The 10,890-nt window shown below is 41.8% G+C and overlaps 1 non-coding gene across 1 annotated transcript; it reads right to left on the bottom strand.

Moving 5' to 3' along the window:
* Positions 1-8,760: 8,760 nt before the first annotated feature.
* Positions 8,761-8,832, bottom strand: TRNAC-ACA (transfer RNA cysteine (anticodon ACA)). The gene has a single exon. It is a non-coding gene; the product is annotated as a tRNA-Cys (tRNA).
* Between the last annotated feature and the right edge of the window lie 2,058 nt (positions 8,833-10,890).

Raw genomic sequence — 10,890 nt, 5'->3', positions numbered from 1 at the left:
GGAGATAATTTTTACAAAGAAAATGAAAGATAGTTTAAGACTACACACTTCAATTCATATTGGATTATTTTGAAACATAGGCATAAAGAGGACCAATTTTGAAGAAATGTTTGAAGAGTTCATCAATTTCCTTAATGGCCTCTCAGAATATTTTACTAGTCAGATTATTCTCTTTTGTATGGCACATTTTATCATCACCCTTGTTAACTTTATCTTCAACTTTTTATTGATCTAACTCTCTGAATTCTTATCTTTTAGCAGCTTTGCAAGTGATTTTGTGCTTTCCAGACTCTCTCTTATTTCATTAAGTCTTGGAACTCTGATGACTTAGATTATGACTACGTAGATAATGAGGACCCTGGTATATGTTTATATAGTGGGGATAACACTTTAATACAGGTCTATACTCTATATTGCTACTTAATCCTGAGGACAGTTATTTCTCAATGTCTTCAAGAAATCTTTATAAACATCATTTAAGTAAATGACTACTAATAGTCTATCTTACAGATAAATTATAATCTATAATTTATTTAAACATTACCTTATTTTGGATATTTTCTGTTTGCTCCTTTTTGGCTCTTATAAATAACATCTCTGAGCACACATCTTGTTTTTTGCTCCTAATAAGTAACTAGGAGTATAATTACAAAGTAAAAAACTATGGACACTTTTATCCAAATTGCCAAATAGTTTTTCTGAATATTAGTTATAATTCATACCTTTATCAGAAGTATATCAGCATTCATGGAATAATACCTTTGTCAATATTATTACCAAGAAAAATATTTCTGATAATCTAATATGAGAAAATGATATCTACTTATTTTTATTTGAATTTCTTGGATAATGAGTTTTAAGATATTATGAGCAAGATGTTTTTAAAGATGTTTTCATGTTTTAAAAATGTATGTAAACGGTATCATACTGCATGTGTCATTCAGAAGGCAATTTCTCTTTAATTTTTTGTTACAAATTAATCTTTTTTTTAAGGATTTATCCATGTCAAAACACTTTAACTGCTAGAGATATTCAGGAGGCAATTTCTCTTTAATTTTTTGTTCCAAATTAATTTTTTTAAAGGATTTATCCATGTCAAAACACTTTAACTGCTAGAGATATTTAATCATAATTATTCATTCTTATATTTAGCATTTTTTCTTTTTTGCTATTGCCAGCAAATTTGGAAAATTCAGCAGTGGCCACAGGACTGGAAAAGGTCAGTTTTCATTCCAATCCCAAAGAAAGGCAATGCCAAAGAATGCTCAAACTACTGCAAAATTGCCCTCATCTCACACGCTAGTAAAGTAATGCTCAAAATTCTCCAAGCCAAGCTTCAGCAATACATGAAACGTGAACTTCCAGATGTTCAAGCTGGTTTTAGAAAAGGTAGAGGAACCAGAGATCAAATTGCCAACATCTGCTGGATCATGGAAAAAGCAAGAGAGTTCCAGAAAAACATCTATTTCTGCTTTATTGACTATGCCAAAGCCTTTGACTGTGTGGGTCACAAGAAACTGTGGAAAATTCTGAAAGAGATGGGAATACCAGACCACCTGACCTGCCTCTTGAGAAACCTGTATGCAGGCCAGGAAGCAACAGTTAGAACTGGACATGGAACAACAGACTAGTTCCAAATAGGAAAAGGAGTACATCAAGGCTGGATATTGTCACCCTGCTTATTTAACTTATATGCAGAGTACATCATGAGAAACGCTGGGCTGGAAGAAACACAAGCTGGAATCAAGATCACTGGGAGAAATATCAATAACCTCAGATATGCAGATGACACCACCCTTAGGGCAGAAAGTGAAGAGGAACTCAAAAGCCTCTTGATGAAAGTGAAAGAGGAGAGTGAAAAAGTTGGCTTAAAGCTCAACATTCAGAAAACGAAGATCATGGCATCTGCTCCCATCACTTCATGGGAAATTGATGGGGAAACAGTGGAAACAGTATCAGACTTTATTTTTGGGGGGCTCCAAAATCACTGCAGATGGTGACTGCAGCCATGAAATTAAAAGACGCTTACTGTTTGGAAGGAAAGTTATGACCAACCTAGATAGCATATTCAAAAGCAGAGACATTACTTTGCCAACAAAGGTCCATCTAGTCAAGGCTATGGTTTTTCCAGTGATCAGGTATGGCTGTGAGAGTTGGACTGTGAAGAAGGCTGAGCGCCAAAGAATTGATGCTTTTGAACTGTGGTGTTAGAGGAGACTCTTGAGAGTCCCTTGGACTGTAAGGAGATCCAACCAGTCCATTCTGAAGGAGATCAGCCCTGGGATTTCTTTGGAAGGAATGATGCCGAAGCTGAAACTCCAGTACTTTGGCCACCTCATGCGAAGAGTTGACTCATTGGAAAAGACTCTAATGCTGGGAGGGATTGGGGGCAGGAGGAGAAGGGGACGACAGAGGATGAGATGGCTGGATGGCATCACTGACTCAATGGATGTGAGTCTGGGTGAACTCCGGGAGTTTGTGATGGACAGGGAGGCCTGGCGTGCTGTGATTAACGGGGTCGCAAAGAGTCAGACACGACTGAGAGACTGAACTGAACTGATTGCAAATAATACAAAAAATTTAAAATAAGCCTCCTGGTGCACTAAGGCCCATATACCTGGAAGAAGAATTGTTAGGTCCTAGAGAATGGCACCCCACTCCAGCACTCTTGCCTGGAAAATCCAATGGACAGAGGAGCCTGGTGGGCCGCAGTCCTTGGGGTCGCAAAGAGTCAGACAAGACTCAGCGACTTCACTTTGACTTTTCACTTTCATGCATTGGAGAAGGAAATGGCAACCCACTCCAGTGTTCTTGCCTGGAGAATCCCAGGGACGGGGGAGCCTCGTGGGCTACCATCTATGGGGTCGCACAGAGTCGGACACGACTGAAGCGACTTAGCAGCAGCAGAGAATCTACGTCCTCAATTTTACTACTTACAGCCATATTTTAATCCATAGTGGACTGTCCCAATTTACATTCTCCCCAGCGATTAATGAGAACTCCCAATTCTCTGCATCTTTGAGAAGGTTTGGTCTTGAGAAGCTTTAATTATTATTTTTTTAGGTTTCCATTTTCCTGGTTCTAGTGAAATTGAACATCATTTCATAGATACATTGGCCACTTGGATTTTTCCTTCAGTATATATCCTATTTGTATATTTTAACCAGCTTTATGTTGGTTACTTCTTCTTTCATATTGGATTATATAAGCATTTAATATTTTCTAGACATTAATCCTTTGTTGATAACATGCATTGAAAAATATAGTCTTTCAGGCTGTGACTTGCCTTTTCACTTTGCTTTCATATTTATAACAGTGCAGACTTTTGGAGAAGGCAATGACACCCCACTCCAGTACTCTTGCCTGGAAAATCCCATGGATGGAGGAGCCAGCCTGGTAGGCTGCAGTCCATGGGGTCTCAAAGATTCGGACACGACTGAGCGACTTCCTTTTCACTTTTCACTTTCATGCATTGGAGAAGGAAATGGGAACCTACTCCAGTGTTCTTGCCTGGAGAATCCCAGGGACGGGGGAGCCTGATAGGCCTCCATCTATGGGGTCACACAGAGTTGGACATGACTGAAGCAACTTAGCAGCAGCAGCAACAGCAGCAGCAGACTTTTGGAACACCAGTTTAATCAAATTCCCTGATAGCTCAGTCTGTAGAGAATCTGCCTGCAATGCAGGGGACTCAGGTTCAATTCCTGGGCAGGAAAGATCCCCTGGAGAAGGAAATGGCAACCCACTCCAGTATTCTTGCCTGGAGAATCCCATGGACAGAGGAGCCTGGAGGGCTATAGTTCGTGGGGTCACAAGAGTTGGACATGACTTAGGGACTAAACCATCCCCACAATCCATTTTTTATAAAATAAAAATTCATGCTTTTTTTCTTGTTTAAGAAAATCTCTACTGAGATCAAGAAGACGTTCTCCCAATTTTCTCCTAAAACTTGTGAGTTTTTTTTTTTCAAGTTTATGCCTTAATTCACTTGGAATTTATTTCTGTCGTTGGTGGAAGAGAGAGAGATAATTTTGTGGGCAATTAATCATATCAGGATCACTGATTAAATATCCCATCTTTTCTTTAAATATCTCCATTGATTTCTTTTAAGGTCATTTATTTCATATATCAAATTTTAATTTACATGTGTGCTTACTTCTGAGTTCTCTACTCTCTTCTATTGGCTTATTTGTCCATTTCTTACTAATATACTCTCAATAATTTGACTTTATAGTTAAGTCTTGATCTCTAGTAAGGCAAACCTGTCTTTCACTTTATATCTAGTTTAGGAGTGTTTTAACCCCTTTCCCTTACATGTGAATTGTAGAATTGAATAAATACTTGAATAGAGTCTCATTTCTTTTATAGATTTATTCAGGGAGAATTAATCTCTTTTCAATATTGAATCTTCCATTCACAGACATATTTTATTTCTCCATTCATTCAGGTCTTTGCATATGAACTACACTATTGTAATTTTTAAAATAAAGATTTTACAAAATATTTATTCATTTCTAGATTTTGTTGACTTTATGGATGATATTTTTTCCATTAAGCTTTCTAATTGTCAATTACTTACAGACCTCTTTTGACTTTCTAGCAGCTTTTTTGAGATGTTATTTATGTATCATACAATTCATTCATTTAAAGTATTTATACACAATTTAATGTTTTAAACTATTCAAAGATATGTGATTTTTAGAAGTCAATTTTAGAAGGTTTTCATGACCTCAGGAGAAACCCAGCATCTTTTAGTTCGCCTCCTACGTTTCCATCTCGCCCCCACCCCCCACAAGGGTTTTGGACATGTCTTCAGAATGAAACAAACATCCATCCAAGAGAGCAAATGAAATTAATAAGGGAAAGAGAATAAACAGAGCAGCAGAGGCCCTGAGAACAAATGTCTATTTTCAGGAGGTAGTAAAAGGAAGAGGAATTATCCCAGGGGGACATGGGATCCACGAGAAATAGAGATGAGGGTCATCCATAGGAGCCACAGGGAGAGTGAATCCCATTGAATGAAACATCAGTATTGCAGAAGAAGAGTGAGGCCAGAAAATCAGCCACTGACCTTTAGACAGCTCCTTGGCGACCTTTGGGAGAAAAGATTTTATAGAGCATGAAGTGGGGTAAAATTTCAAGAAAAGAAAAGAGTGCTTATACAGCTCACTGATTTAAGAAGTGTAGCAATGGAAAGAAAATAAAAATAGGACTGTAAATCATGGAGAAAGCATAGAGGAACATTCCTCAAGTTATCAGAAGTCTAAACATGCTTATAAGCAAAAGAGAAAAAAATCTGTGGAGAGAAGAAATTGAAGGTGGAGTGTGCCATGCTTATTGAGGGAGGAGGATTCAGGAAGTGATGAAAAAGGTATGCGGCTGAGTTGAGTAAAAGAGGATGTGCTTTTAAATTTTTTTAGATTTAATTTTAATTTTTTATATTGGAGAATAGTTGATTTACAATGTTCTATTAGCTTCAGGAGTACAGCAAAGTGAATCAGTTATATATATATATCCGTTCATTTTCAGATTCTTTTCCCATATAGGTTATTACAGAATATTAAGTAGAGTTTCCTGTACTTTACAGTAGGTTCTTCAGTTCGGTTCAGTTCAGTTGCTCAGTTGTGTCTGACTTTTTGCAACCCCATGGACCGCAGCACACCAGGCCTCCCTGTCCATCACCAACTCCCGGAGTTTACTCAAACTCATGTCCATTGAGTCGGTGATGCCATCCAACCATCTCATCCTCTGTTGTCCCCTTCTCCTCCTGCCTTCAATCCAGCATCAGGGTCTTTTCCAATAAGTCATTTCTTCACATCAGGTGGCCAAAGTATTGGAGTTTCAGCTTCAGTATCATTCCTTCCAATGAACATTCAGCACTGATTTCCTTTAGGATGGACAGGTTGGATCTCCTTGCAGTCCAAGGGACACTCAAGAATCTTCTTCAACCCCACAGTTCAAAAGCATCAGTTCTTCAGTGCTTAGCTTTCATTATAGTCCAACTCTCACATCCATACATGACTACTGGAAAAACCATAGCCTTGATTAGACAGAGCTTTGTTGCCAAAGTAATGTCTCTGCTTTTTAATAGGCTGTCTAGGTTGGTCATAACTTTTCTTCCAAGGAGTAAGTGTCTTTTAATTTAATGACTGGAGTCACCATCTGCAGTGATTTTGGAGCCCAGAAAAATAGTCTGTCACTGTTTCCACTGTTTCGCCATGAAGTGACAGGACCAGATGCCATGATCTTAGTTGAGTTTTAAGCCAACTTTTTCACTCTCCTCTTTCACTTTCATCAAGAGGCTCTTTAGTTCTTCTTTGCTTTCTGCATTAAGGGTGGTGTCATCTGCATATCTGAAGTTATTGATATTTCTCCCAGCAATCTTGATTCCAGCTTGTGCTTCATCTAGTCCAGCGTTTCTCATGATGTACTCTGCATATAAGTTAAATAAGCAGGGTGACAATATACAGCCTTGACATAATCCTTTTCCTATTTGGAACCAGTCTGTTGTTCCAAGTACAGTTCTAACTGTTGCTTCCTGACTGGCATACAGATTTCTCAAGAGGCAGGTAGGTGGTCTGGTATTCCCATCTCTTTAAGAATTTTCCAGAGTTTGTAGGTTTCTGTTAGTTATCTATTTTATATATGTTAATCCAAAATTTCTAATTTACCCTTCCCCCCACTTTTCCTCAGTTCAGCTGGTAAAGCATCTGCCTGCAATGCAGGAGACCCCAGTTTGATTCCTGGATTGGACAGTTCCCCTGGAGAAGGGATAGGCTACCCACTCCAGTATTCTTGGGTTTCCCTGGTGGCTCAGACAGTAAACAATCTGCCTGCAGTTGTGGGAGATCTGGGTTCAATCCCTGGGTTTGGAAGATCCCCTGCAGGAGGGCATGGCAACCCACTCCAGTATTCTTGCCTGGAGAATCCCATGGACAGAGGAGCCTGGCAGGCTGTAGACCATAGGGTTGGAAAGAGTCAGACATGACTAAGCACAGCACAGCACCACTTTTCCTCTTTAGTAAAAAGAGACTGTTCTTAACCCCCATCATTGTCATGGCTAAATCTATATCATTGCTTCCAATTAAAAAACAAAAAAGGAGGCTGCTCTTTCTGGAAGGAACTAAGTCTTTGGAGCTGGAGAAGGAAGGTTAGACGTTCATCTTAGGAGATGTTCATTTCTCATCAAGACTGCTGAAGATAGCAGAGTGAGAGGAAGAAGTGAGCGCTTGGAGCACCTGGAGTAAGAAGGAAGAGGTGTCCACATGCCAGATACTCTCCACTTGCACAAGCCCAGGAGGGGAAAAAAATGAGTTGCTGCCCTGGAGCAAGCTCCCTGTTTGCCAGGCCAGCAGTGATGCAGCCTCTTTAAACTGCTCCAGAAGCCATGAGAACCAAGCATGCACACAGAAACTCACACACACACACACACACACACAGAGTAGCTTCAGGGGCTGACTGGAGCAGCCCTAGTGCATTCTGGGCTCCAGCCCCTTTGAGCCCTTGCCACGCCCCCGGCCACACTCCCTCTGAGAACTGTGGGACACATCTCTTTCTTGTGTACACAGGTGGAGTAAATCCTATTCCCATCTATAGTCCTGCCTCTGGCCCAGCCCATCTGCTGACACCCTTCCTTTGGGCTGTGAACTCTACTCCCATGATCAGGCCTGGGGCAGCTTGAAGGCAGTGAGGAAAATCCCTTACACTTCCTCTCATAACGATTTCAAACCGGCTTTCCCAAAATATGATGTCATTTCATTCTCATGGCACCATAACATTACTGTCCCCAATTTAAAGATGCAAATCACTAGGTATCTGGAGTGAGACCATGCAGCTGATATTACTATCAGGCTTTTTGATTTGAAAACCCAAGCTCTTTCAAGCACCCCCAAGATCTATACTTGACAGATCCACTTGAGTGTTAGGGAGGTGGGTTCTGGGAATTGAAAGGCAAGAATGAGGGCGAAAAGGTGAATGACAAAAGCAATGATACAAAACTGCCACCCAGTCTTAGCTTGCTGAGAATGGTTCCTTCCTCTGTGTTCAGGAAGCCATCTCCATATCTACTGAAGGGACACCATGGTACCTATATATTTAAAGTCTTCTGGAAATCAAAGGCTTAATGAGTTCTTAGAAGCAGTAAGGCAGGCAACATAGGTGGGCGTTTGGTGATGATGGTGGTAGTTGGGATATGGACAGGTGAAGGGCACTGTGTTACCTGAAACACAAGCAGGAAATGGGCTGTTTCCTCCTCCTTCACCTTGGGTGTGGGCTGGTCTGCTCCCCAGTGAAGGGCACTGGCCAGATACGTGACCTGGGTGAGTCCCTTCATCTTTCTAGGGTTGGGCTTCCTTTCCTGGATGATGAGATGGTACTAGATGATTCCTAAGGTCTGACTAAACCCAAATTGTCTCTGAGTCCTTCATTGGTAGGAAAACGGAAATCATAGAGCAGGAGAAAAATTTCTTCAGGCAGACTTCCTGTTCAAGGTCTCTTCTGATTTCCCATGGGGGCAGTGAAATCATGAATGAGTCTGTGAAACATGATTTTCTCAGAGGTGGTTTGTGCCCTGTGCTACTTACAAAATGAACAAACCTATCAACCAATGAACCAACTAAGTGAAGTGAAGTGAAGTGAAGTTGCTCAATCGTGTCCGACTCTTTTCGACCCTATGGACTGTAGCCTATAACGCTCCTCCGTCCGTGGGATTATCCAGGCAAGAGTACTGGAGTGGGTTGCCATTTCCTTCTCCAGAGGATCTTCCCAGCCCAGGGATCGAACCTGGGTCTCCCGCATTGTAGGCAGATGCTTTACCATCTGAGCCACCAGGGAAGTCCATGAACCAACTAATTACCCAACAAATCAACTGACTGGCCAACACATACCTGAATGGGTAGGAGTGGAGCCCTGGCAAACATCCTCTTCTGTGAAAAACATCGAATAATGCTGAAATAGAGAGCATACTGAGATACCCCCAGCAATCCCAGACCTGCAGCTGTTCAGTGGACCCCACATATAAGTGACAGTAATGTACGTGGCCAGCTAGACTGGTCTTGCAGCGAGGCCAGTGTGCCTTGGAATGAAGTATTTCCAGGCATGGATTTTCTCTAAAGCTCCAATGGCTGGACGGCTGCCTGGGGTGTTTCCGAACATGAACCTGTAAGTGTCTGGTGCTCCCAGGCTCGCAGAGCACAGGCGATTTTGGTTTCATGTGGCCCTGCCAACAGTGGAGAGGCCCCGAATGCACTTTCAGTCATGTGACCCGGTGACTCAGGCCCATTCTGGTTCATGCTTGTTGGAGTGTGAGAACCAGGGAGGAAAGGTGAAAAGCTATACACCAGCTCTCTGGGAGGGTCTGGGCTTGAGTAATAGTTTGTTGTTATATGGCTCACCCTGAAGCCTTTTTATGCGAGCGTAATTAAGTTATAGCTGTAGAATCGCGATCTCCAAGTGAGGTTTCTAGAGCTCATATATTTTAGCTCCAGTCTCCAACAGGAATAAGCCAAAATAATCCACGGGGGGAAAAAAAATCTGCATTTCACCACTTCCTTTAATGAAATGGTTTGGTATTTAACCACCTCATCACCAGAAATATTTCTGTAGTCTTAACCTGAATTCACCCTGCCACGTTTCAGCATGATTTTTCTTACTCTGGGAGACAGACTGGAAAATTCGTTTCATGGCAGCAGGAATGTCTAAGTAATCTTAAGGGAAGGTGCTTATTCCAACTTTCTTTTCTCTTCCTTGCCAATCTATAGCCCCCTTTCCAACTAGATTTCAAGCGTTGAACTGCCTTTCTGAATCTTTCACTGTTGAACCCCTCTTGTCCAGTGAGACCAGAGCACACAGGCTTGGAGCTGATTTTTTCATGCATTTGTTCTTGCTGATATGCTCTTCTGCACATATTCTATTTCAGGTCACAATGCTCTGTATTTGTAAGCAGGATGGATTCTCTTTAATGCAACTCTGGTGCTCTGGAAAATGTCTGGGCTTGGAATCAGAAGTATTGGATTTGTCACTCTCCAGCTGTTACTTGAGACACATTGTTCAGCCTTGAAGAGATTCAGTTTACTCATCTGGAAAACAGAGAAAATGGGACTTTAATTGCTGGGGTCATTGTGAAAAAACATCAAGGAAAATGTATGAAAGCGCTTAGGATAATGGCTAACACTTCACAGGTGACCCGCTCACGTTCTTTAAGGGCAGTGTCTTTAACTTCTGTTTCTATAGTAGTAGTAGCGCTCAGGCGCTCAGTTGTGTCTGACTCTTTGCAATGCCCTGGACTGTTGGCCCCCAGGATTCTCTGTCCATGAAATTTCGCAGGCAGGAATACTGGAGTGGGTTGCCATTTCCTTCTCCAGGGGATCTTCCCGACCCAGGAATTGAACCCATGTCTCCTGCATTGGCAGGCAGATTCTTTACCACTGAGGTACCTGGGAAGCTCCTTCTGTTTCTATGGTTTTCCTTGTTAAGGGCTCAGGGTGCTGTTTTGCTCATCAGAGAAGCTTCATCAGGACTGCTGACTGGCTATCTTATTTGGTTGCTGAGGACATGCAAGTGGGAAAGGATTTAGGACCATGGCTTAGATGATAAAGAATCTACCTGCAATGCAGGAGACTGGGGTTCAATCCCTGGGTCAGGAAGATGCCCTGCAGAAGGGAATGGCAACCCACTCCAGTATTCTTGCCTGGAGAATTTCATGGACAGAGGAACCTGGTGAGCTACTGTCCATGGGGTCACGAAGAGTCGGACACAACTGAGCGACTAACACTTTGTAAAATTTGTGATCTGAAGTCTGGCAAAGTCCCAGATTGAGGGTTCCCATGCCAGGTGGGCTGCAGGAAATGGAAAGATGGGACAGCACGTGTCTGCCAGGGAACCAGGTGAGGC

This window comes from Bos javanicus, chromosome 5, assembly GCF_032452875.1.
Source record: "Bos javanicus breed banteng chromosome 5, ARS-OSU_banteng_1.0, whole genome shotgun sequence".
Classification (NCBI taxonomy): domain Eukaryota; kingdom Metazoa; phylum Chordata; class Mammalia; order Artiodactyla; family Bovidae; genus Bos; species Bos javanicus.
This window is presented reverse-complemented; position numbering and strand designations above follow the sequence as displayed.